This window comes from Stegodyphus dumicola, chromosome 10 (genome assembly GCF_044657685.1).
Source record: "Stegodyphus dumicola isolate Sdum_Otavi_A_Nest chromosome 10, ASM4465768v1".
Lineage (NCBI taxonomy): Eukaryota > Metazoa > Arthropoda > Arachnida > Araneae > Eresidae > Stegodyphus > Stegodyphus dumicola.
In genome coordinates this window covers 166213161-166238934 of record NC_140777.1, presented here as the reverse complement: position 1 = coordinate 166238934, position 25774 = coordinate 166213161, and the positions used below count along the sequence as shown (strand labels likewise).

General features: G+C 32.6%; 1 protein-coding gene and 1 long non-coding RNA gene across 13 annotated transcripts in view; one reads left to right on the top strand and one right to left on the bottom strand.

Moving 5' to 3' along the window:
- LOC146995185 (uncharacterized) overlaps positions 1–25774 on the top strand; it is a 428660-nt gene that overhangs the window by 79713 nt on the left and 323173 nt on the right. Inside the window, exon 3 of one of the 5 annotated variants that reach the window (XM_085825822.1) lies at positions 7915–7977. The exons of the other annotated variants lie outside the window; for them this stretch is intronic. The gene's annotated coding sequence lies outside the window, so the exon portion shown is untranslated. The remainder of the gene's footprint in view (positions 1–7914; positions 7978–25774) is intronic. 5 annotated transcript variants of the gene reach the window in all.
- Positions 1–25774, bottom strand: part of LOC146995191 (uncharacterized) — a 95610-nt gene that overhangs the window by 68390 nt on the left and 1446 nt on the right. For 5 of the 8 annotated variants that reach the window (XR_015043621.1, XR_015043627.1, XR_015043624.1 and 2 more), the window contains exon 2: positions 15922–16127. The exons of 2 other annotated variants lie outside the window; for them this stretch is intronic. This is a non-coding gene — a long non-coding RNA (uncharacterized LOC146995191). Of the gene's footprint in view, positions 1–90; positions 3118–15921; positions 16128–25774 lie in introns of those variants that run through there. One more of the 8 variants, XR_015043626.1, reaches the window with a different exon arrangement.

Genomic DNA, 25774 nt, shown 5'->3' with positions numbered 1-25774 from the left:
TTTCTTTCTCTTATAATTAAAAACAAGTTATATGGAATCAAAATTAAAACATATGCAGCAGTTAAATAACACTGAAGAGTATCTACTTACTCTTTCGCTATTTGTATTCTAGCATTATACACAGATTTGTTTTCCTTCAGAGTCAGCTATGTGTAAGTTCACTTAGTTATATCAATTAAATTACATCAGACATATGCATCAGTTAAACAACATTGAAGGAAATATGTTGCTCGCTCATCGATGTTTGCATCATAGTGTGGTCGAGAAATTGTTCTTTCTTCTGAAGCATGTATCAGTTTACTTAGTTCTCAATGCTTAACCCAGACATTGCTTCAATACATAGAATTACTTTTGGGATGTAAAGAAAGTAACCAAAACATGTGAATTAACTTGGATAAGCGAATTTATCAACTAATCATTCAGGTAGTCACTATTGGTAAACACGACACTGAGATTAAATATCTCGCTATAAGTCTCCTTCATAAAAGGAAAATTATGATAAAATGAATAGCACATATTCTGGCATTTTCGATGTTGAAATTATCTGCTCTTTTGCAGCGAATAGTCCATAACTTACGATCACTTGGAAAACGATGGTATGTGATGCCTTGACTTTTAGTTTTCCTTCTATAATTCTGACACAACGCTATAACACAACTTGCCATTTCCGACTAGGTATAAAAGCAAATTAACAACACAAATCAAATGTATCCCAGATCAAATGCAACGAATGTAAACAAACGCCGAGAACTAACGACTGTCACCCACATGACGTCATGCGCAGGTGGCATAATTTTCTCCCTGCACTACGCATCGCTCTTGGGCCCCCCCTGCTAAGGTTTAGAGGAGCCTTAGCTCATACTAGACTTTAACTTTGTTGGATCTAGGTGCTATTCTTGCGATTATAAATTCTCTATATATTTTTCATTGTCTAATTTGATCTAATTTTCTAATTCTTTTTAAGATCTTTAATAGCTTTCTGTTTGATATATTTTTTGTATAATTTTCTAATTCTTTTTAAGATATTTAATCTTAAATATCTTTGTATTTTTGATTTTTTTTAATATAATTTTCTAATTCTTTTTAAGAATCTTTAATATTTTTGTATTTGATATATTTTTTATAAATTTTCTAATTCCTTTTTCAGATATTTTATCTTTGTATTTGATATATTTTTTTATATAATTTTCTAATTCTTTTTCAGATATTTAAGCTTTAATATCTTCGTACATAAATATTTATTCTAACCTTACTAACATTTGTATATAATATCTTTGTATATAAATACTAATTTTTCTTACTAACTATTAACATTTGTATATAATATTTTTGTAAATAATATTTGTAATAAATACTTTTTTTCTTGCCATTAAAATTTTTGTATTGTAGTATATATATTGTAATTTACTTGTGTAATAAAAATAAAAATTTCTGAAATGGAGTCCGAGCCTTTCAGCTCCAGGTAATGTATATTTGCGTATTTATATTGTTTTATTTATTTTTTAGCACTTCACTCGGTTTGTCGGTACTACCAATGTCCCGGTTAAATCTTTGTTGATGAAAATTAAATTATCTGCATTAAGTTTTTCATAATAAACTGTAGTTAAATTCTTTTAATGTATTGCATCAGTCTATTCTATTGGTTATCTATTTAATTAAGTGTTAATATTTGTGTTTAATTTTTTACATCAGTAATTGTTACTTAACGAAAGTTCATCCACTCATTAGTATGTACATGATTATTAATTTTATTTTCATCGTATTTAAAAGTACAGTTGGCGTCGTTTGATTTGCGTAACGTTTGTCTAGAGCTATTTTGTTAACTATATATATCGTTGAGCATAGCAGCAGAATTCAATTAATTTACTATAAATATAACTATAAACGGATAAATCGATGCTTTCACAGTATATTAGGAAAAGGAAACAATTGGTTTAATCCTCTGTTTGAAACAACGCAGCAAATATAAAATTAGGGTGTGAAGTGCAGAATCGCCCACTTATTTGGCGCTTTTTACAAGAGTAAGAAAAACTGGATTTTTGTCAATTTCCTTTGACTTTTTTACATCAATGTGTACTTGAACAAAGGAAGATGCACATTGCCGATATTGTGCAATTCTCTGATGTTTTTTTAAGTGAAAATACGTCGATGTGTTACCGGATAGGGTAAATCATCTTTATATGTCACAAATTTCATTTACATGATCAGCGCAAACTGATGCAAAACGGTGATATACAATCTTTTCTAAATTTGAAAAACTGAGATTTTAGTTGGAAAATGAGCTAGACAAGTTAAGGTACTGCTAAAATGCAGCTTTGTATTAACAAAACACAGAATCACAATGAACAGTATTTCGATAGACTTGCTTTCGATCGAATTTCGGATCCTTTAAATTCGGTGATATCGGAAAAGCTGTGATAGAAGTGGCGGTACGCCTCAATGCCGTATAGGCTATCTATCTTGTCCGGAAAAGGTCTAATATTTTTTGCCGATTTGAATATTTTTTTTAAAGTTTGTTCAGCATATTGTGAATTTCAGAAATGTTGCATGAGTATATGAACACAAGATTCATGTAATGAGAAGTGCAGTGCATATGGATTGCTTTTGGAGCAAAAGCTTTAATCTGAGCTCCAATTCCCTTTTTTATCACGTTACCTGCTCCATCATAACTCATAGCTAATGTTGCTACCATCTAACCCGGATTTTGAAATTATTGAGATTATAGAATTATTATTGAGTGGACCTGTAATCTTAGCTAGTCTGAGAAAATGTAGGATGTCTTTCTTATCTAATATTTTTTGACTGTTCACAAATCATCTTGTACACCATCATAAAGTTTCCTTATTATTTGAAGTGACTTCATCAGTTATAATGGAATAAAAGTGAGCAATGGTATTGCTGTATGGGAAAAAAATTTCTTTACCTCTAGCACGCAAGGCTATTGGAAATTTTGAAGATAGGCCTTTTTTAAATATTTTTTTTATATAGCTGTTTACTTGAATTTTATGTGATTTATGTACGAAGAACAGGCTATTTGAGAATTAAAGGTAACACACAAAACATTAAAAGAATTCCCTTTGGGTGTAATATAAAATTTGAAATCTTTCAGCTTTTATTTTAATATTTTTAATTTTATATTTTTTTCTAAAGCACAAATGTGAATTACCCCAGAAGGGCTATTAGTTTCAAAATGGAATTTTGTGTCAAATCACTTTAAATGTCCGAAGCACTTTTCTAATTGTTGTCACCAAATATTATCACCCTGTATCATATTTCATGAAACTAAATAATGATAATTTGCATGAACATATGTATGTTTACGCATTGTTGAAAAACAGTGTTGCCTATAGTCATTAAATTTTGGATAACATAGTCCTCCACCCGAACATATAGGCACTTGGAAGCCTGAATTTGGAATTAACATATTTTTATTATCTATTTTATACTTTGTAGAAATTTAACAAATTTTTGATTAAAAATCATAGTTTTAAAGTGAGCAGTGTAATTATTTTACATTTTGTAAAAATTTAACTAATTTTATATTGTAAACTGAAATTTAATAAAAGTAGTTAAATAAGAAATTAAAAGATCCAACTCAGTAAGTCAGAGCCGGAACAGCTAATGAAGGTTATGAGACTGTGATATTACTTTTGGTTTTGTGAAACGAAGGATTACTAGGATACTTTCAGATTGAAGTTCTGTAGAAACAAAAGTTTAAGTACCCTCCCCCTTTCTGAAGCTCTTTATTTGTTTATTGACTTTTGCTTATTAAAATGTCACTAAAGGAGATATGAGCAGAAAAACGTACATTCGGAGTTGCGATTCGTATGTTACGCTGTAAGAAAGAAACGTAGTGCCAGAGTGTCACTATGGTAAATAAATGTATTGAAAGTAAAAGTGTTATTTTCTGTAATGTGTGTGGTGTTATTTTATTGTGATATATAGCTATTCATGAGAAATAGAATAATTCAATTCAAGTGTGTTTGGTGAATTGAATTATTCTATTTCTCGTCAATAGCTATATATCGCAATAAAATAACACCACACACACATTACAGAAAATAACACTTTTACTTTCAATACATTTATTTTCCATGGCGACAGTCTAGCGCTAGCTTTCTTTCTTACAGAGTAACATATGATTCGCAACTCCGAATGTGTACAACAAGAATCAAGTTTATCGAAAATATATTTCAGCGGCGATTCTAGTGGCGCATGCGCTATTAGACAAGATTCTGCTCTGTCGCCAAGTATTTCTCAGCTAATACAAAACAAAGCCACTGTACTGAAGATAACACAGTTCAGTGAAAGAGTCTCTAAATGTCAATTACATTTAATGTTGCTGACGCAGACTCATTTTGCGTAGGATGCATATTCATAAATCGTTTCAGATGAACATACACTTGTTCGTGGTGATTAGAGAACCTTTCTTCTAGTAATGAAAAGGCTAATTTATAATTAGAGTCAACTATGGATATTGACTGAACAATACGATTAGCATCTCCTCTTAGCGCAGATTTTAAGTACTGTAATTTGACCACATCTGTTAAATTAGGATTTGAATCAACACTGGCTAAAAAATATCTTTAAGTGAAAGCTACTCGTGTAAGTTACCCGAAAACGTTGGCAAAATAATTTTGGATAATTTAACATTGACCTAAGCATTCGTGAAAACCAAAGGTTCCTATTCAATTTCTTTGGAAAGCTTAGCTAATTTACGATTTAATTCGACTTCTACATCTAAGACAATATCGTCAATCTCTTCTTTCTCTTTTACATAAGCATCAATACAATCAAAAGTCTTTAATCCGGACTTGTCAGGACTTCAGCGATTCCAGATTATCGGTTTTCCCGGATTATAGATCATCAGTTTAAATCTGGTAAAATGGCATGCATAAATTATAAAATTAAAAATATAAAACCGTAATTTATGAAATAAAGAGCAATTATGATCTAAAGGGTATCAAAATTTACAAAAAAATCTTAATATTTATTTGTTTACTTTATTAAACATTTCTTTCAACCCGCGCATGCGTAAAGCATACATTATGCATAGAAATTAGAAAATTGGAACCAGAAAACTATTTGATGTGTATTCGTGATATTTATAATGACGAGGAATTTGATTTAAATCATATCAAAGAGGGAGCAAATCGAGATGAAATACTACATTTAATAAGGAATTATAAGCCGATTAAAATAAAAACATCTGCCATGAAGATGAGGATAGTGCTGAGAGATCAATTTCCAGTTCATTGCACGCCGTGACGTCCCCCCCCCCCGCAGAGCAGCTTGAAATTGATAAACAGATTTTGGAATGGTTAGAGAAACAAAGGATATGCCTTTATCCATTTTTTGCAGCAATTCCACTTTTTGTTTGATGGACATCGAAAAATGCTTTCCCTTTGTAGATTCTTTGCAGCTCCAGTATCGGAAATTGTGTTTGACATAATCGAAAGTTCCAACTTACTTTTATTAAATTGCTCTAATAGTCTAAAAGAAAATAATAAGCCGTATCCAATTAGAAGATTAAGGAACAACACAATCTGCAACATTAACTGAAATAGATTATTTTAGCTTAGCTTATACCGTCCGTTATACATTAAACGCGCATGCGTAAACGTATTATGCATATGCGTAAACGCATGCGCGGAAAATTTGTAGCTTTGAGGTCCGGATTATAGATCATTCCGGATTATGGATGTCCGGATTAAAGACTTTTGACTGCACTTTCTTCAATACATAACCCGAACAAAGAATCGAAATTGGAATTTATCTTTGTCTCGAACACTTTAAACTTATTCTTCAGCACTTCCAAATCACTTCTTTGGATATTTTTGTCGGCAACGTTTTGTTTTAACTTTGTTTTCAATGTATGTTTTTTCGCTGATATCTCCTTTAGTGACCTTTTAATTACCAAAAGTCAATAAACAAATAAAGAGCTTCAGAAAGAGGGATGGTACTTACTTTTTTGTTTCTACAGAACTTCAATCTGAAAGTATCCTATGTAATTCTTCATTTCACAAAACCGAAAGTAATATCACAGTCTCATAAACTTCATTAGCTGTTCCGGCTCTGACCGCCTAAACAATTAATTAAACAACGTTGAACAATTTAATTAATTGTAACAAATTGCCTCAGGCTCTTTTATAAGTATTAGTTTATGTTTTATAAAAATTTAGCAAATTTTTGATTAAGAAACATATTTTTAAGGCAAGCAGTGTAATTAATAAAACATTTGTATTTTAAGTGTGCAAGACAGTCTGTCTGAAATTGTAGCTTTTAAATACTTTTAGTCCAAAGTAGCATTAGCCCAAACATCTAATGATTGTCTGTAAATGAAAAAAATTGCCCGTTTGGACCTAATTTTTATCCTATAAAATCTGAGATTGTTTTCATTATTTATTTGAGGGGTACTGAACCCAAGGTTTGCATAACTTTTCAACCACAAGGTTTGTGCTTACATTATTTTCTTATTTTTTATAAAAAGTTTTAGAAAAGTATTTAAAATAAATGGATCTTATATCGAGTTAAAGAAAGTGCTTACAGATTGTATTTTTTAAATAAGCTAATTATCTTTAAGATAAATGCTATTATTTTTTTATGATGACAATAATAGGAAAATAAGGGGAATAAAGTCTCCTGAATATTTCTTTTTGCAGAGTTATTTATATTAAAATAAATTTCATAATCCTTAATTTTATTTGCATGAATTTCACATATTTCATAAAAAAACAGATGCATATTTGTATCCTATAAAATAATTTGTTAAAATTCTACAGGATATTTGAGTGGGCTTCCCAGACACTGTTATTTCATAAAATAACAAGCAAATATTTATATTGTATACATCAATGCCTTTAAAGATTACGTTATTTCATGTAATTGTAAGATACCTGTTTAAGTATTTATTCCATGCTAAAAGAAATTATTTGTAAATTAGGTGATATTAATTTCTTTAAAAGTAATTCATGTGTTCAGTGCAAATTGCATTTTATTTTATAGAAGAAATTTTGTTTCACAAACTTTTTGCATACACAAAGCTTTCGGTCGAAGGCTTCTTAGTATTTTTCGGTTTCGGCACGAAAATCGCCTACAGGTCGGCAGATAGTGTGGCTGGATACGAGGTTTTTATTTATGAACCTCACGCTGTAACATCTTTCTCTATTGATTGCTATTTCCCTACTGCCAGTTGCCGCATTCATTCGAAACCATTTCGTATTTATCAAAATCTGACAAGAATATTCTGCGTGTCGTGATTTGAAAAGCCATCTTTCAATACGAAATAATCCGTAGATACACCTAGAAGATTAAAGGTGCCATTTAGTTGTTGAGTTATCGATGAAATGGTTTCATTTCATGGTTCTTGGACTATAGTTTAAGCCTAATTTTCTATCACGAATGAGGCCCACCAGCGGCCGAGCGGTGGAGTCACCGAACGCTGGTAGTCGGTCCGAGGTTCGAATCCCAGGAACGGGCTGGGCGTTTTCGTGGTTTTCCCCATGTGTAACGTGTATACAAGCCAGTTTCCCTTAGAAAGTGCTCCACAAAGGCACAGGCAGATAGCCCTTGAGGCTTTGTCATAATCACACACAATCATGAATGATGCCTTTTCTTTGTCAAAATTTTATTGCAAATTTTTCATCTCTGGCAATTTCTAAATAGATAGATTCGATGCACTTTTAAAAAGTTTAAAAAGTATACCAGTATTTCAGTGGTAAATTAAAATTTAGAGCTATCTAAATTTATGTGCAGTCATAATTCACTTGCATTTAGAAGTATCTAAATTTATGTGATGTCAATTTATGATTTAAATGGATGTGTGTGCCAAGTTTGGTGCTTTTATGCATGTACTGTCACTGTGGTTTATTATGGTCTCGGTAATAAAATTGTACCTATTTTTGTTTATTATAGGAATGCGAAGCGCCCAAGAAGAGGATGTGAGCAAACAAGCCCTGTGGATGTGGAGGCTGAGAGGTAAGATACCAATTTTTTCTGTTGGCTTCTTTTTTTTTGTTATTGTTGCTTCTTTGTCTTTGAGTATGGTAGTAAAGTCATGCTGCGATAATGATGTTAATGTCACACTGCGACTTTTGTATAACTTCACAAAGTGACATAAATTTAATTGCTTTAAAGCAGCGGTTCTCAACCTTTTGACTAACACATACCATCTAAACAAAAATTTAAAAACTTTAGTACAACCAGTATAATTATTGTACATTTTATAATACTTATTCAGTTTCTCAATATAAATAGAAAAAATAAACGTTTTGCCATTTGCACATGCTATTGGCTATCTGTATTAAATAGGCACACATAAAAAATATTAATTAAGAATTGGTTACCATTTTAATTATCAAAATTTAAGTTATATACTTAAATTTAGTGTAAAATTTGGGCCTGTTTAAGAGAGATCAATTTCTTTGTCTGGCCTTATTTCACTTAGCTTTAAGTGTGATCCACTTTTAATTTTATTCTGTATTTATTTTTCAAATAAAACATGGAAGAAAATCCTTGTTCACACAAATAGGTTGTGCGAAAAGGCAATAAAAATTTAGCTTTATTTGAAATGCCTTTAAATTCTTTTTTTCGGTGTAGCCAAAAGTTGTTATTTATGAAATCTTCAGTGGAAGTGCAATCACAGGAATTTTCTAACAATTGTTCTTTTTTTCTTCATAGAATTTTTGAACTTTGTTTCTTTGCCTACCACCTATTTTTTATCTTGTGTACCACCTGTTGAGAATTGCTGCTTTAAAGATCTGTGTGGGTGTCGCACAGTGTTACATTAGTTTAATCAGTATAATGTCGCAATAGCAGTATTTCAGACATCTCCTCCAGTAAAACTGATAACAGCAGAAAAGCGTTTTATTGATCCAGTAAGAAGTTACTCTTCCAGTTATTAAAATCTTACTGGAATCTTTGGAATTTTTTAATTATTGAATATAGTCATCACAATCATATCAGATTTCCTCAGTGATTATTGTTATATCTCATTGTATTGAAATTATATAACAGATGCGTTTATGATTAATTTACATTTTTATGTAAAACTTTGCTCTCATAAATTGCTATAAAACTATATGCTCATAGTTTTTGTGTATCACTTTTGTGTACTTGCGTGTATTGCTATAAAACATATGCTAATAGTTTTTGTGCAAATAAAACTTACATTTCTTCATTCAAATATTTAGTATAGCCAATAACTACAGTGAGCATAGTTATGTTAATGAAATTAAGCATATAAAACAATTTGTTTTCCAATAAATGTAAGAAAGTTTTAAATAGCAAATTTTCTAGTGTATAAGACGCACTTTTTTTCTTTGAAAATAAGTCGGGAAAAAAAGGAGGTGCATCTTGTATGTCGATACTCAGTTTTTGATTGCATTAATTTCTGGAAATTTCCTCTTTTTTTGGTGTTATGTGATTTTTTTCTTGTTTCCTTGCGATGTGTGGGAATATTACAGTTACGGAGAGCTTAGTAAATGTGCATCTGGCATGAAAACTGCAATTTTTGCGAACGACTTTTAAGTGTGGGAAATTTCAACTGTTTGGTGTTTCTTAAGTTTGTTGGCAAATTATGGTTCAAAAACAATGTTGAAATTGCTGTAACAAAGCATGCAAGCTGGATGCAGGCTTCAAATTTTGAGGTTACACCATCAAGAAGAAGGGGAAGGCCTAACATTTGGAAAGTTTGTGAATGGGTCAAAGCATCTTGGGATGCTGTGAAAACAGAGGCAGAGGTTAAATCATGTGTGAAGTGTGGCATTATTAATACACTGGATGGTACAGAGGACAATCTGTTGTATGAGGACTCGAATGCTGATTTAGGAGAGGTTTCAAGTGACTTTTCATTTAGCTATGGTGATGAGTGTTTAGGTTTTGATGAAGAAAATTAAAAGCTCTTCCCCAGATGAATTGTGGGTATAAAGTATTACTTTGTATTTATATTTAAAATACTGTAAATTCATTATAATGAAATGTGTATAAAAAAAGGGGGATGTGCCTTATGCGCCTGCAAATACGGTAATAAAGATATAAAAATATCCATTCACTTAAGAGAAACTTAAATTCATTTCCTGCAAAAATTTTAAAAGATCCTTTTAATATATTTAATGCAGCCTTTTCTTAATTAATAAGAAGTTAATATTGTTAATAACATATTTTATTTATATCGGCAATTCTGTCAATGTATACATGTTTTTCGAATGGCCTTTCATCGAATTTTACAAAATATGACTCGTATTCATAATATAAGTTTACAATGTCTCCTTCAGCCTCATGAAATTAAACAAAATATGCATTATTATTATAAAAAATTATAATGCTATTATATGCATTGAGATGAGCAGTGACTGGCAAGAGTTTTAAAGCTATTTATTAAATTTTAAATTACTTTAAAATTGAAAGAAAGCTCCAAATTTTTAAATAGGTACTAAACATTTTGATGATTGTTTGATTTACTATTTTGAAGCTTTATTATTTATCATTTATACTTTTATTATTTTTGAAACTCGGACGCTTCCAAACATATGAATTTATAATACTTACAATTCAGTAAAAACAAATACAAACTTAAAATTTTAGATTGTAAGCTTTCAAGACAGCTTCTGTACACAAAAGTACTCGCTGTTATACACTCATGTCCATAAATTAAGGATAATGCAAAATCAGGCAAAGGAAAAGTTAGAAGCAAAACAAATTTGACTTATTTGTAAAGCTTATTTATTAAACAAAAGGTAAAGAGCAAAAACAGATGCTATATGTTTGATATTATTAAAAAAATTAGCGATTTTTTTTCTCCCTGGAGCAAATTACCAAAAAAAAAAAAAAAAAAAAACTTATTTACAAAATACCAATATTACATGGTTGGTTTGATTGTTAATACATTGTATGTCTCCCAGACAATGCAATACAGTCCGTACAACGCCTAGGCATCTGAGTATCAAATTATCGATCTGATCTTGGGGGGATATTACATCACTCAAAAAGCAATGCACTCCGAAGTTCCGGTAGACATGTAGAAGGAGGTTGACGGGCTGCAACTCGTCGGCCAAGCATGTCCCACACGTGTTCTACTGGTTCAAGTCTGGTGAGAATGCTGGCCAGTCTGTACGGGTGATATCTTCCGATTGAAGGCATTCGCTTACGATATTTGCACGGTGAGGACTGGCGTTGTCATCCATAAACAAATTGTGTGCCCATGGCACCCCGAAACAAATGTACATGTTGTTCCAGAATGACGTCTGGATAGATATGGCTTGTCATGATTCCAATTTGAACATGAAGGTCAGTTCTGGAACCCAGAATAATTCCACCCCAAACAAGCACTCCTACACCACCGTAACGGTGTCGTTCAATGATGCTTTCTTGGTGGTAACGAATACCTGGAGCTCTCCATATGAAAGTCCGGCGAGAATCAGACTGCAAGCTAAACCTGGACTCGTCGGAAAACATCACACAAGCCCACTGTTGAAATGTCCACAGTGCATGCTCTCTACTCCAGGCTAACCGCAGGCGACAGTGAGTTGCAGTAAGTGGAACGCATCTGACAGGTCTACGAACATATAAACCAATCTGCCCTAAGCGTCTGTACACGGTCTGCCTTGAAATTGTCGTACCAGTGGCTGAAGAGAGCTGACGAGGCAGGTCTCAGGCTGTGCTCCACCTGTTTGTTTTGGCAGTAACTGCCAAATACCGGTCCTTATTCGGCGCTGTAACTCTGGGGCAACCTGTGCTGTAACGTCTACTCACATTACCATCATCTGGGAATCGTTGCCAAAGCCTGGAGATGACACTCTGGGCAATTCCAAGTTTGTCTGATACTTCCAGTTGGGTACGCCCACATTCCAGACGGCCGATAATTCTACCACGTAAAAAATCATCCAAATGCATCCTTTGTCGGTTATTGCACTGAAATGCTTATAAAGCCCCTGCGAACTATTTGGTTATTGCACTGAAATGCTTATAAAGTTCCTGCGAACAATTTTACTTCTTTGCCTGTATTCGTTATATATCACTTTCTTACATTCTCGTCATTGTGAAGTACCATCGGTGTCATCTGGTTACTTCCTAAAATTTGCATATGATTCTTGAAGATGTGTGTAGTGATGTTACAGGTGATATTTTAGTATATTTTAGAGTTCGATTTCTGCGTGACTCCGAATTATCCTTAATTTATGGACATGAGTGTAGTAGCAACTTTGTTGCAGCATATTTTGGGTGCCCCCATGCTGCACAGACACTATACATTTACCACCCACCAACCTTTTTGAGATTAACTGTTATAGTAGCACCTTTCTTTTCAATTGTTGCAGGGAGATGAGTTTGCACTATCTCTAAAAAATACATTAAATGGAAAATTTACTTGTGAATTTTTAATTATAATTACTGCATATTTAAACAGAAAGTCAATTAATTAAAAACCATAACATTTTTGCGATGCAACTATCACACGGAGAACGAGTCCAAGGATTTTCAAGTTCTCTTTCCCTACGATCAGCTTCTTGAAAGAACTTTTCGGCTTGCAGCATATTTTGGGTGCCCCCATGATGCACAGACACTATGCATTTACAACCCCCGAACCTTTTTCGAGATTCGAACCCGGGTGCTTTGGTACGGCAGTTGGCCTGATCGAGCGGTAAAATATAATGTAAAAGAACAAAGCTTTACTTAATTCAGCTCAATTACTGACAAATGGATAGATAACAAACTAAGTAACAATACATCATAAAAATTAAATAGCAGAACAAATGAGGATTAAACATCATTTTAAGAATAAAAAAAAGTTAGACATTTTAAATAACATTTTAAACATTTGCGATCAGATAAAACTGCTATTTTATGTTGTCTTCTAATTCATTTAAAGTCTTCTTGACATAACAGGTTCATACACTAAATATATTACTCTTCCTTCATGCATTGGGATATCTTTCCAGATGCTAATATCTACCTGCTTTATTTCTTCTGGGATGGTCACATATGCATTTAGTAGCACTATGCACTATTCATGGAAGTCTGGTCTTATTTTATTCGATTTTTTGAATAATTAAGATTTGACTCAGGCTGAGAGCTACGGGTGCTGGGTGTGACTTAATTTGGCAGATTTCATATTATACGTAATGTAAGTTATCAAGATATTTTGTAAATGATGATGTACATAAAAATATATTTATAAATGTTGACTTATGTAAAATAACCTATGATAACTTCAGGGATTTAAATGCCCCCCTTTTTTTTTCACTTACCCAACTGTACTCTTCGGCTAGCGTGTCCGACATCACTTCAAAATATTTGTTACGATTACTATTAATATGTTTACGTTAGTCTCCTTTAACATTAATATGTTTCAATTCATTGACCTAAATAAATAAATATATAAATAAAAATTGACTTTAATCTATAAATGCATAACCAACAAGATTTCTTATTCTATCATTTAAGAAAATTATTTCAACTTCACAGAACACTCAAGAAATCTAACTTTCCTCAAAATAAAATGCAAATGTAATGGAAACTTATTTATAAAATCATAACGTTTTCATTGCTTTGAGTTCCATATTTGTATTTTAGTACATTTTATGCAGTTAGTTTTTATATAAAGAAAATAAGATAATACTGAAATAGAAAATTTCATTTAAGCAAAAACGTAACAGAAATTACTTTATAAAATGAAAATGTGTGCAAAAAGTAAACAAAATAAAAATAAAAAAAAAAAAAAAAAAAAAACTATTAGGATTAATGTAAAATATTATTTTACAATACCACAGGAGCTATGTTGTTGAGAAACATTCTCTCTAAAAATTGAAGTTCTAATTCAGTTTTTAATTGGAATATATTTAATTCTGAATTTTTCGGTTGATTGCACAGTTAGGAGTTTTCAGCAACTCCACCTTTTCTTGCAATATTTGTAATCTACTTGATAAAGAATTTAAATTTTTTAAGATTAGATGTTGAAGTTCTGCGGAAGAGAAAAGGTCAGGGTATTACATATTTAATTCAGAAGTCAAACAACAAAAATCAGCGTTATATTTACAAAATTTTCACAGTGACTGTTTACTGTGAAAATTTTGTAAATATAACGCTGATTTTTGTTGTTTGACTTCTGAATTAGTATTTATTCGGCGTGTTATTGTGTCTTTATTACATAATTATTCTAAAAACCTGAAAACAGAACACTTTTAAAAAATTGACTATTGGCAAATTCAGAAAGTTACTGTTAAAAAATTTCCAGCTGCGGTAAGATAGATTTCCCACAAAGCAGGTTTAGGATTTGCTAGATTTGGCGAGAAATCACCCATTTGGCAACATCTTTCAGCGAAATTGGCAATATGCCGTAGACGGATGGAGAACCATTTAGAACGAGTTCTTACTGGTTTGACTTAGAATGTTCTCGAATGCATGCTAAAAGCTATATAAACCCTGCCTGTATGCGGAGTAGCAGTAGTATCTCGAGTCTATCGAGTTGATTTTCAGTCTAGTATTGAGTTGATTGGGGAGTGCGTAGAGAGAGTCTCTTAATGTATCGCGAGTTAGTGCATCATCGAGTCTTATCTTGGAGTGTGTTGAGCTCCAAGAACGATTGAACTGAGTCAGAAGCTGTATTCTAGTGCTTATTGTGGAGTGCATCGCGAGTTGTAGCGTCGAGAATCTCGACAGTACGTCGAGTTCTGAGAAGACTGAACCTAGTCGGGAGCTGTACTCTAGCACTTTGCTGTGAAGCTGTCTTCACTGTTACAGCCTAAAGGCTCTGTTGCTGATTGTTTCAATGTGCTTGTCGCAGTTTTTGGACGACTGTAAACATGTTTTTGGAGATGTCCTGAATAATACTGGCAAATACATTGTGTGTTTATTAAGTGTCATCGTTAATCACTCCAAATTGCATGAACCTGTACAGGAATGCAACAGTAGGAAACCTTTATTGGGTCTTTCTGATGAGCCTGCTTTTGGAGTATTAGTCCTCAGATTTGCAGTGAGGACTAGCTAAAACAGATGCAGAAAATTCTGGTTGAAAATATTTTCCTTGTGTGCACTCTGGTAGCAATGGCAAGCACAGCTCTGCTAGCTTTTTTACTATAGTACTACTTTTTTACTGTTTTTTACTTGTTTACTTTTTTTACTCATCTGAAGAATCGGAGAATTTAAATCGCTGGTGTTTTTTTTTTTTTTTTTGTTGTTGTTTCCGCACCAAATTCTGCACTTTTCGATGTCTGAAAACTTCATAGCCAACTTTAACTTTTCTATGCCTTTTTCACTGAAAATTTTAAATTTCCGTTATCACTCATAAACAATAATTTAACATAAAGCAAAAAGAATGAATTAAATAATCGTTTAATGTTAGATTAAACATCTAAATGTTCTAGCAGCATTTATTTGCTCATGTATAATTATCGAAATATTTGATGTAAAATTAAATTAACAGTCATGGCTACATTATTTTATAAAATTCTGCAAATTTCAGATATTTTGCAATAATTTATTCAATAAATAAATCAAATAGAATTTTTATGGTTTCGAATTGTAGGATTATACTATTTCATTATTTTTCCACTGCAAAATTAAGGTGACCGAATAGATTTTGAGAGCATCAAATTTGTATAAAAAAAAATGCAGTTAAATGTTAAAGCAAATATATATTATATCCTGATATGATTGTTAATTTTTGAATTTTTTAATACATGCATTCCTATTTTTAAACAACTAGTCTGGTAATTAAAATAATGTTAAGATTCAAAAACCAAACTACCAACTCGTACTAATAATTTATGGATAAAAGTACTAAAAATGGAGATGTTACTATATTTTAAAAATATTTTGGTACTGATGTCATTCATAACAGCATTTTCCATGTTCTATTCAGCTTTCTAAATTATACAGAAGAGAAAAATGAGCAACAAGAACACATAATTATAGAAAATATCATACTTGTCGATGCAAAAATTTAGAGAACCCGGTGAAATTGCCAAAGTTCTCAATAATCTGGGGCTTGATGTGATGCAATCATTTTGTTCAGTTTGATTCATTTTTTCATATTACATATGTCATTTATCCATATCAGCCCAAAACCAAGAATTTGGCACCGTTTGTACACCTTCATCAAATTCAGCAATGTAAAAGAAACTCTTGAAAAGCTAAAATAATTATTTTAGGTATTTTAGGTAAATTTAAAATAGATCAAGTCTTAAAATAAATAAAAAAGCACTATTTCATTCAAAATATTTCAGGTTCAAAGCATAAGTTTAGAGAAGAACAATTTACAAATAGATTTGAGTTTTAATACAATTTATTCCTGTGTTCTTATTAAATACGCATTACTGTTCTTTTTTAATCGATACAGATTTAAGTTTTGGTAGAGGGATAATTTTTTTTTACTTTGGTGTAATAAAGGCGTTTCTTCGAAAACATAAATTGGAAGAAATATTCTTGATGAATACTTACAAAATAATCTCTCTCTCTCTTTATTTATTTATTTATTTATTTTTAAATCTTAAATGATCATAAACAGCGTTTTTGTTAAAAATGCTATCTGTAAAATTTTCTTTAGTAAACACCAGCAAAATGGAAACTGCCCTAACATAATTAGAATTTTATTTATTTTATTAATGTATGTATAATGATGTATCTAAGTATGAAATCAATTAAAAATCAGCTTGCCATTTAAAAAAAAGCCTTGCTTTTATCAATTAACCCAAGTACATTTAGAAACAAATTTAATTGGTTTAATTATTCAGAGACTACTTTTAAGGAATGACTATATAGAAAATATTTCATATGAAATAAAGTTGCAACACTTAACTAATAGGATCACGTTCATTATTCTTTGCAGAACTTTATTGACATAGCTAATTTTATCTGCATATACATGTTTATGAATTAAATGTATATTCAACTGAGTAAAAGGAAATAATTATTTAATTTAAATTTTGTATATTTTGCTCTTTAAACAACCTGTTATTAGTAGTATATTCTGAGGCAGGAAAGTGATGTTCTATTTTTATTGCATTGCATGATTATTTTCGTGTTATTTAAAAAAACATTAGCAAGCCTTGTGAAAACATAATCGAGTATATTTAGTTATCAATTAAATAAATTACATCATCAATTAAATAAATTACATCATCAATTAAATAAATTACACAGACATCAGAAGTATGCAACCTGATAATGTAATGAAAATATGTAGCATTTATGAAAAATTGTGGCTCGAATTGAAAGAACAGGAAATTTCTACAAATATTCTCATATTTAGAGTTGATTTTGGACTGACATCACTTTCATGAATTATTAGTTTTTTCTTCTTGATTGGTATGATGTCTCTTTCATCACTTGAGTATTCGTGATACGATTCTGCTTCAATAGATGATAAATTAGGGGAGATCTCACATCGACTAGACTTCATGATGAAATCCATAATTAACAATTGCCTGTTGTTTTTTTGTCCCCCTAAATCTTTTTAAACATCCGTATATAGATTTAAACACTTACTAAGCTCCCCTTGGAATCGGAGATTTCATTCGACATTTGTGTCATATTGTAAAAAATGATTACCTAATTTTCTTCCCAATTCAAGTCCTACACTGATGACTTTAGCTGTGAATGCAGCTGGTTCAGATTGGTCTTCATCATGTTTATTTGTTTCATGAATCATGTTAACTAACTCATCCTCATTTAGTTCTTCATCAACCATTATTCCTTTAATATATGCTTGAGCTAAATCCTCAAAACCTTCTCCTACTACAGTTTGAGCCAATTTAGTGATCTGAGAATATTCACACTCTAATGGTAATCTATCATTCTCATCTTTAGCAACATCCAACGTATTGCTTTCCAGCATGCGTTGAGCATTGATTGTTTAATCTGAGTATATGACAGTCCAACACAATCTAAGATTGTAAATTTCTTCCAAGCATCCATAAGAGTAAGATTCATTATTCTCCATTTTTTCTAAAATATACCTAAAGGTTTGTTTGATATACACAATGTTGTAAAAGCCAGAAAATATTACTTGATTCAATGGCTGTAATAAAGAAGTTGTATTTTTTGGGCAAAAAGACTATTTCTACTTTTTTGTGTTGTAAATTTTGAAGATGACCAGGTGCATTATCTATTAAAAGAAGAGTCTTAAAAGGCAATCCTTTTTTACCTAAATAATTTTTGACATCTGGGACAAACATTGTAAGAAATCATTCATTGAACCTTATGGCAGTGACCCGTGCTTTCCTGTTAGGCATCCATAAAAGGGAAGGTTATTTATATTTGTTCCTTTAAATGAACATGGTGTTTTTGATTTGTTAATAACCAATGGTTTCATTATATAATTGCCTGAAGCATTGCAACAGAAAAAAATTGTATGACTTTTCACTACCTTATGACCACTAGCTGATTTGCAAGGTACAGTCAAAAGTTGTTAATTCGGACACCTATAATCCGGAATGATCTATAATCCGGACCTCAAAGCTAAAAACTTTCTGCGCATGTGCCGCGTTAGCACATGCGCACAGGCGTTTTACGCGAGCGCGTAAGAACTTGACTACTGCGCATATGCGTGTGAGCAAGCGCAGAATACGTTTTCGCCTGCGCGTTTAATGTATAACGGACGGTGTAGGCTAAAATTATCTAATTATCTATTTCAGTTAATGTTAATGATTGCGTTGTTCCTTAATCTTCGAATAGGATCCCGCTTATTATTTTTTGCAGACTGTAAGAGCAATTTTATAAAAGTAAACTTGAACTTTCGATTATGTCAAATAGAATTTCCGATGCTGGAACTTCCAAAGGATCTACAAAACGAAAGTATGTTTCAATGTCCAACAAACAAAAAGTGAAATTGCTGAAAAAAATGGATAAAGACATGAAGAATGTGACAGAGAGGTTAGTGAAAACAAAAAAATTTCCATTGACCAGTTAGTCGGTATTCTCGGCACAGCAATTAACGGGACTTGAACAGCAGAACTTTTTAACTGAAAAGAAATTATGTCTGTTTATAGAATTAAAGAGAAAGTATTAGTATCACATAAAATGAAGCAACTTAAACAACTTACATTGAAAGAAATGTTTAATAAAGTAAACAAATAAATATTAAGCTTTTTTTTTTTTGTAAATTTTGATACCCTTTAGATCATAATTGTTCTTTATTTCATAAATTACGGTTTCATATTTTTAATTTTAGAATTTCTGCATGCCATCTTACGAGATTTAAACTGATGATCTATAATGCGGAAAAATCGATAATCCGGAATCGCCGAAGTCCCGACGAGTCCGGATTAACGACTTTTGACTGTATTTTTTTTTTTTTTTTTTTTTTTTTTTTTTTCAGAACAACGTAGACACGTCAGCATTGAAGATCTGATCAGAAATGTAGGAGATCGTGGCAATTGATTTCAGCAAATTTTGCTGGATATTGTTGTTACATTCGAATCAGCAGATGCACTTTCTCCTTTCAATCTTAGATTATGTAAAGAATGCCTTTGTTTAAATATTATTAAATCTCTCAAACCAACCATGACTTGTGGAAAAAGATACCTTTTTTTCATCTGACAAAGTCGATAGTGACCGATTCTTAAGTGCTTTATAAATTTTTAAAGCCTTGTTTCTAATAGCATCAGTATCAATTGGAATCCATTTTAAATTTTCGTCTTCTACCCATATCTAATTCTTTTTCTAGTAGAGTCTTCATTTTTTTTTTAATTGTCCTTATTGTGGCTTCATTCATGGAGTAAAATTTAGCAACATTTGTTACTCCTTCTCTATTACATAGATGATCTAATATTTTAATTTTTGCTTCTAATTTCATTTTTGATTTTTTTTTAAAAATCGTTTTGGCATTATAATACTTGAAAAAATTTACATAAATTATAAAAAATGCCACAAAAACTGTAAATGTTGAAAACTTGCTAGTAAACATTCAGATATGTAGATAAAAATGATGTAATCCTTGCTGCTAAAATACTGATACTGCATTAGTTCGCGTGAACCATATAATTTAAAATTTTACTGTTATGAAATACATATACATACTATTGAGATTCCCCTAACACGGGGAATCCCCATCCTTGTTGTTGCCACCAGTGTTACCAAAGAAATGAGATTAAAAAATGACTTCAAATGTATGTATTTGCGTTTATGCAGCAAATACTATTTTACTAAGTTTTTGAAATCTGTTAATTTTTAAACTGTGTAAAACTGAAATCATGTAAAACAGGTAAGTACTGTATAAATCGAGGGATAGGTGTATTTCCACGAGATGTTAATACATCAGAACTTTAAATGTCTGTACATATATACTTGAAGATGAAATCCTGCAAAGTTGACAAATGTTTTTAGGAAAATGAAAATTAAAATGGAAATACAAATTTAAATTTCAATAAATTTGACTTTCTTATCGTCAAGACTGCACTTGCATTGTTTTAGAGTGGAATTCATACAGAAAAGCTTCTAATTTCAAAATTGTCGTGTAGTTTTTGTAGTAAAATATATTCCTGTTTCTAACTTTTCCAGGTCTAATAAAGAATACTGCTTTAACATATGGTTAAATAAAATGAAAAGGCATGATCTTTTGTAGTATTTGTAATAATTTGTCTGTCATGTTACCACAAGTTTTTGTTGGTGTTAATTGTTTTTTATTTTCATTTTTTACTCAGAATTGCAGAATTCCAGGTCTTTAAATTTCTAAAAGATAAGCAACAAAGCATAGTATTTAAGAAAAATTTTTATTCTTTGCACTTCAAATGCCGCATATGTCAACTAAGTTTAAAGTTGTATATTTTAATACAGAATTAAAAAGAATTAACACCAACGTGCTGCTAATTTGTGTGTGTCCAGTGAATTAGAGGAAAGACCATTCTTAATGCCCATCAACCATGATTTACCAACAATGCGAGAAACAGGCCATCTTTGGAAATCAGAATTTATTTTAGCAACATAAACGTTATTTATACTAGATTTGCATTTGCTGTCATGTAAGTTTTTGATGGGCTTCTGAAACAAAAGAAAATATTTGTTGGTGGTATGATGAAATAAAATATTTGATACTAATACTCTCCGACTGTCATCTAAAATCACACAATCGTTTCCTTTGTTGAAACAATTTATTGTGAATAGGTTTTCTTTTCCTTTTTTATTTGGACATCTGCAGCTTCATTTAGAGTATGCCCTTCCTCGATGAACTAATGTTCAGTTGTAGTGGGTTCCTGGGCATAGCCTTATCCCAGTGTAGTAAGTTAATACTTTTACGAATGTTAAAGAAATAATGTTGCTGAAGTTCGTAAAAATAAAAATTCAAAGAGCAGTTATGGCAGTGAAATGAAATGAAATGAAAGCAATTGTGACATTATAATCAGTAGTAATGGCAGAGTTTGCAGCAAATATAAGATGATGAGTTTTGAAGTTAAAACCTAGAGCTAGTTGGAGTGTGAGCAGCAGAGGCAATCGGGGGCGGAGAGAGAAGAAAAAGCCCTTTTCTTCTTTTTTCTTCCCCCTCTCCTCGAGTATTCAAGGCTGAATGGTTCAGTAGTCAGGTGGTAGGCGGGAGCTTGTTGAACTTCTGTTGGCTGGCAGAGGAGTAATCCTATTGGGTGAAGTGTGATTTACAGTGTGCTACGGGGATGGCCTAGGCTGTTTTCAATCCATACTCCTTTAGAAGGGTACAAAGACACACATCATTTCCAGGTTCCTGGGTTGTACCTTATCCTGTGTATAGCACGTGAAATACACTGGTGTGCAAAAATTAAGGACGAAGTCGAAAAATTAGCATATCAGCTGAACGAAGAGGCAGAGCGGACAGAAAGACCAATCCCGAGATTAAGTAAGGTGATCTACGGTAGCACTTGCGCAGATATGCAGGTAGACATAATGGGGGAGTGTCTGAGTTGTATAAAGCATGTTCTCGGTGAAAGATCAGTATTTCTGGCAAAGAGATTGCACACCGTATAGCAGTTAAAATCACACTGAGTTGCTGCCTCGGCGAGAAATGGCGAATAATCAATCTGTTAGATGACATCTGGATGCTTTTACCCGAGGTCATTGGGAAGTTGGAGGAAGGCCGCCGTGTGACAAGTGTGGCTGCAGAGATCGGAATTGCTCACAGCATCGTTTCACGACTTTGGAGACAATTTAAAACTACAGGAACAGCTATCCGGGGGTTTAGTAGTGGTCGTTCACGAGGAACCACACCTGCAGATGACCGGTATATTGCCTTACAGGCCAGAAGAAACAGGCGGCAGACAGCGGGAGAAATCGCTAGACACACGACGCAGGCGACTGGACGACAGATATCGCGTTTTACCGTGGCCAGAAGACTGCAGGGTGGTGGTCTGTTTGCACGACGCCCTGTACGGTGTGTACCTCTAATGCCTGCCCATCGGAGAAGGCGTTCTCTGTGGTGCCGGGAACACCGGAATTGGAGAGACAATGAATGGGGACGAGTACTCTTTACAGATGAGAGCAGATTCAGTCTGAGTAGCGATTCTCATCGCATACTCATCTGGAGAGAGCGGGGAAGCCGCAATAATCGATCGAACATCATTGAAAGGGACAGGTATGGAGGTGGCGGTGTTAACTTCCGAAGGTTTAGCAAGACGGATGTTGTCTGTTTTTGGTTATGAAAAGTATAAATTGTTAGTGTAACTAACTGTGCGTTCTGTGTCTGGGTGTGAGATGTTAATGTAAAACTGAGTAGCGTAGTGATCAGCTAGTGACTCAGCTTTCTCAGTTTCTGTGTATGTGATCCCAGAGGGGCCATTAAGGGGCAGAATATTTGTGTAGCATCTATTATATCTAGAAGCAGCTTTCCATATACATGATCATCAGTAGAGAGTGATTCTAAATATCTAGACCATTTGTTTTGTGCGTGTACTGACTTCCTGATTCAGCCGATTTAAAATTCTCTTAACTTCTGGGCATCTGGTCCTCTGCCATATTTTTCTAGCTCTCTTTCTGTTAGCTAAAAGTTCTCTAATAGCAGGATCTCTGGCCCTACCAGTCAACGGGACCGCCTTGCTATTTTTCAGAGCACGGTTAAGTGTGCTAGTAAAATCTTCGATAACTGCGTCTAACTCGTCTTCACTGTGTATCGCGGGTAACGGGTACTGAGTGTTGTTTAGAGCTACCCAGTTCATAATAAAGGCTCTTTTGTGTGATGTACTATAGCTACTGATATTCACCTCCATTAAAACAGGGTTATAATCAGAGAATAGTTCACGTAATCTTTCTATCCTTGATGGTTGATAAATATTTTTTAGCAGGAAAAATTCAATAATGCTTGCAGATCTATAGCATGTTGGGTAGGAGGGAGCTACAACAGTAAAGTTGGCCGTTGAGGCAAATTGATTAACAATGTGACCATTTGAATTATCATTTCTGCAGTTCCGATTTTTGTGGTGTGAGTTAAAGTCTCTACCTATGATAATTTTATTGTTTAGTTTGGATATAGCCATTAAATCGGCGAAAAATCCTTCTGTGGTTTACGGTTGAGTAACTAGATCGAGACGAACGTGATTGGTTGTAGAGTGTGTGGTATGATTATGATAGCTACCGCCTTCATGGCCGAAAGCTGTTGAACTGTGATTACAAAGTGAGAGATGGAGCGCTTAAGGATCCTCGTTAAGCGCTCCATCTCTCACTTATTTCAATTTTTTCCACCAGAATTTTTTGTGATTGGTTGAAATTCTTTCTTGTCTTCAATCCATACTAATTTAAAGGGATGGCTGAGTGAATGAGGGGCTAGAGGACATGATGGAAAAATTAAATTAAGCCTGCTTCAATATTAATTAGTGATGCGATAGGAATAAAAATTTTAATTTTCCCAATTTTTGGTGCTAAGCTAGGCAATTAGGTATATTACAATAATTAGTTAAAGAATAATTAATTAGTTTTTTGGGTCTTTTTTAAACTGGTGTAAAGGCCCTTATTTTCGTGAGCCCGTCGTAATCGCAAAAATCAAAGCTTTGCGAAATACTTTTTTTTTCCCCCAACTTTACTTAAGTACTTTTAAAATTTTTCAACTTTCTGTTCTGTTCATATAAAATTCGTGAAATTTTCAACTCGCGAAATCACCGATATATTCATTTTTGTGAAAATTACGGCCTGCAAAAATAAGGGCCTTTACAGTAATTAAACGTTTATCAAAAACCTTTATTGTATGTCTCCGAGGATGGTTTTAGGCCTTTTCCTGTGTTCTTCGGATTTGATATGATTTAAAATTGGTATTGTGGACTTGTTTGCCCTGGTTATATCATTGTAGAATTTTTGACTGGAGGAACAACTTTTGGTTGTGGTGGTGTAGGTAAATTTTGACTTGAAGTGCTTCGTTGATTTACAGTGTTAACTGCATTCTGGACATAATTAGTATCGTTTTCAGGGTCCAGAGGACGAAATATATTTTTCATGGCAATGAAATTTGATGCATCTCTAAGAATTACAGTTTTTTAAAATCTGTTTTACACGGGAACCGATTGTCCGATTTTGATGCGGTTTCCTGCATTCAATAGCAATTTCATGCTCCACAAATTTTATATCTGCATCTCAAATAGGATGCAAGTTGTAGGAAAATGCTTTTGAAAGCAGCAAGCCGCATCAAAATCACACGACTCGAAAGTTAATGATCCATTTTGATGCGTTTTGCTGCTTTCAACTGCAAATGCATGCCCCATCATTTTGATATAAGTTTTATGTCTGTATCTCAATTAGGGCGTAATTTCGCCGGGTTGTCTGTCTATACCAGGGTTTCTTAAACTGGAGTCGCTGGACTTGCAGCAGGGGGTTGCCTAGAATTTTAGCAGTTTTGATATTTCTTTAATTTATTATAATACTTTTACAATTACCAAATACTTTTACATAATACAATACATCTTAAAATAGATATGGCAATACAGACAAAGAAAAAAAAATGAATCCGTTTCGACGCCTTCATTTTATAATAGAAACGTTCATTTTTCTTGCTTTGCACGTGACGCTGTCATTTCATCTGTTACTTATTTAAAATGTTCACATTGTTCTATGTCTTAAAATTAGAAATTAAATGTAGTGACCTAAAACTGCAAGTGTACAAAAGAAAAAATTGACAGTTTCACTCACGCATGTGTCGGATTTGCGCAGTACTTATTGGGTTCCACAGAATTTTTGTAAATACAGTCAAAAGTAGTTAATCCGGACTCGTCGGGACTTTGGCGATTCCGGATTATAGATCATCAGTTTAAATCTGGTAAGATGGCATGAAGAAATTATACAATTAAAAATATGAAACCGTTATTTATGAAATAAAGAACAATTATGATCTAAAGGGTATCAAAATTTACAAAAAAAAAAGCTTAATATTTATTTGTTTACTTTATTAAACATTTCTTTCAACAAGCACATGCGTAAAGCATACATTAAGCATAGTCGAAATTAGAAAATTGCAACCAGAAAACTATTTGATGTGTACTTGTGATATTTATAATGACAAGGAATTTGATTTAAATCATATCAAAGACGGAATACATCGAGATGAAATACTACATTTAGTAAGGAATTATAAGCCGAATAAAATAAAAACATTTGTCCTGAAGATAAGGATAGTGCTGACAAATCAACTTCCAGTTCATTGCGCGCTGCGATGTCCCCCCCGCAGAGCAGCATGAAATTGATAAACAGATTTCGGAATGGTTAAGAAACAAAGGATATGACTTTTTCCATTTTTTGCAGCAATTCCACTTTTTGTTTAATGGACTTCGAAACATACTTTTGCTTTGTAGATCCTGTACATATTAGTAAATATATATCGGAAATTCTGTTTGACATA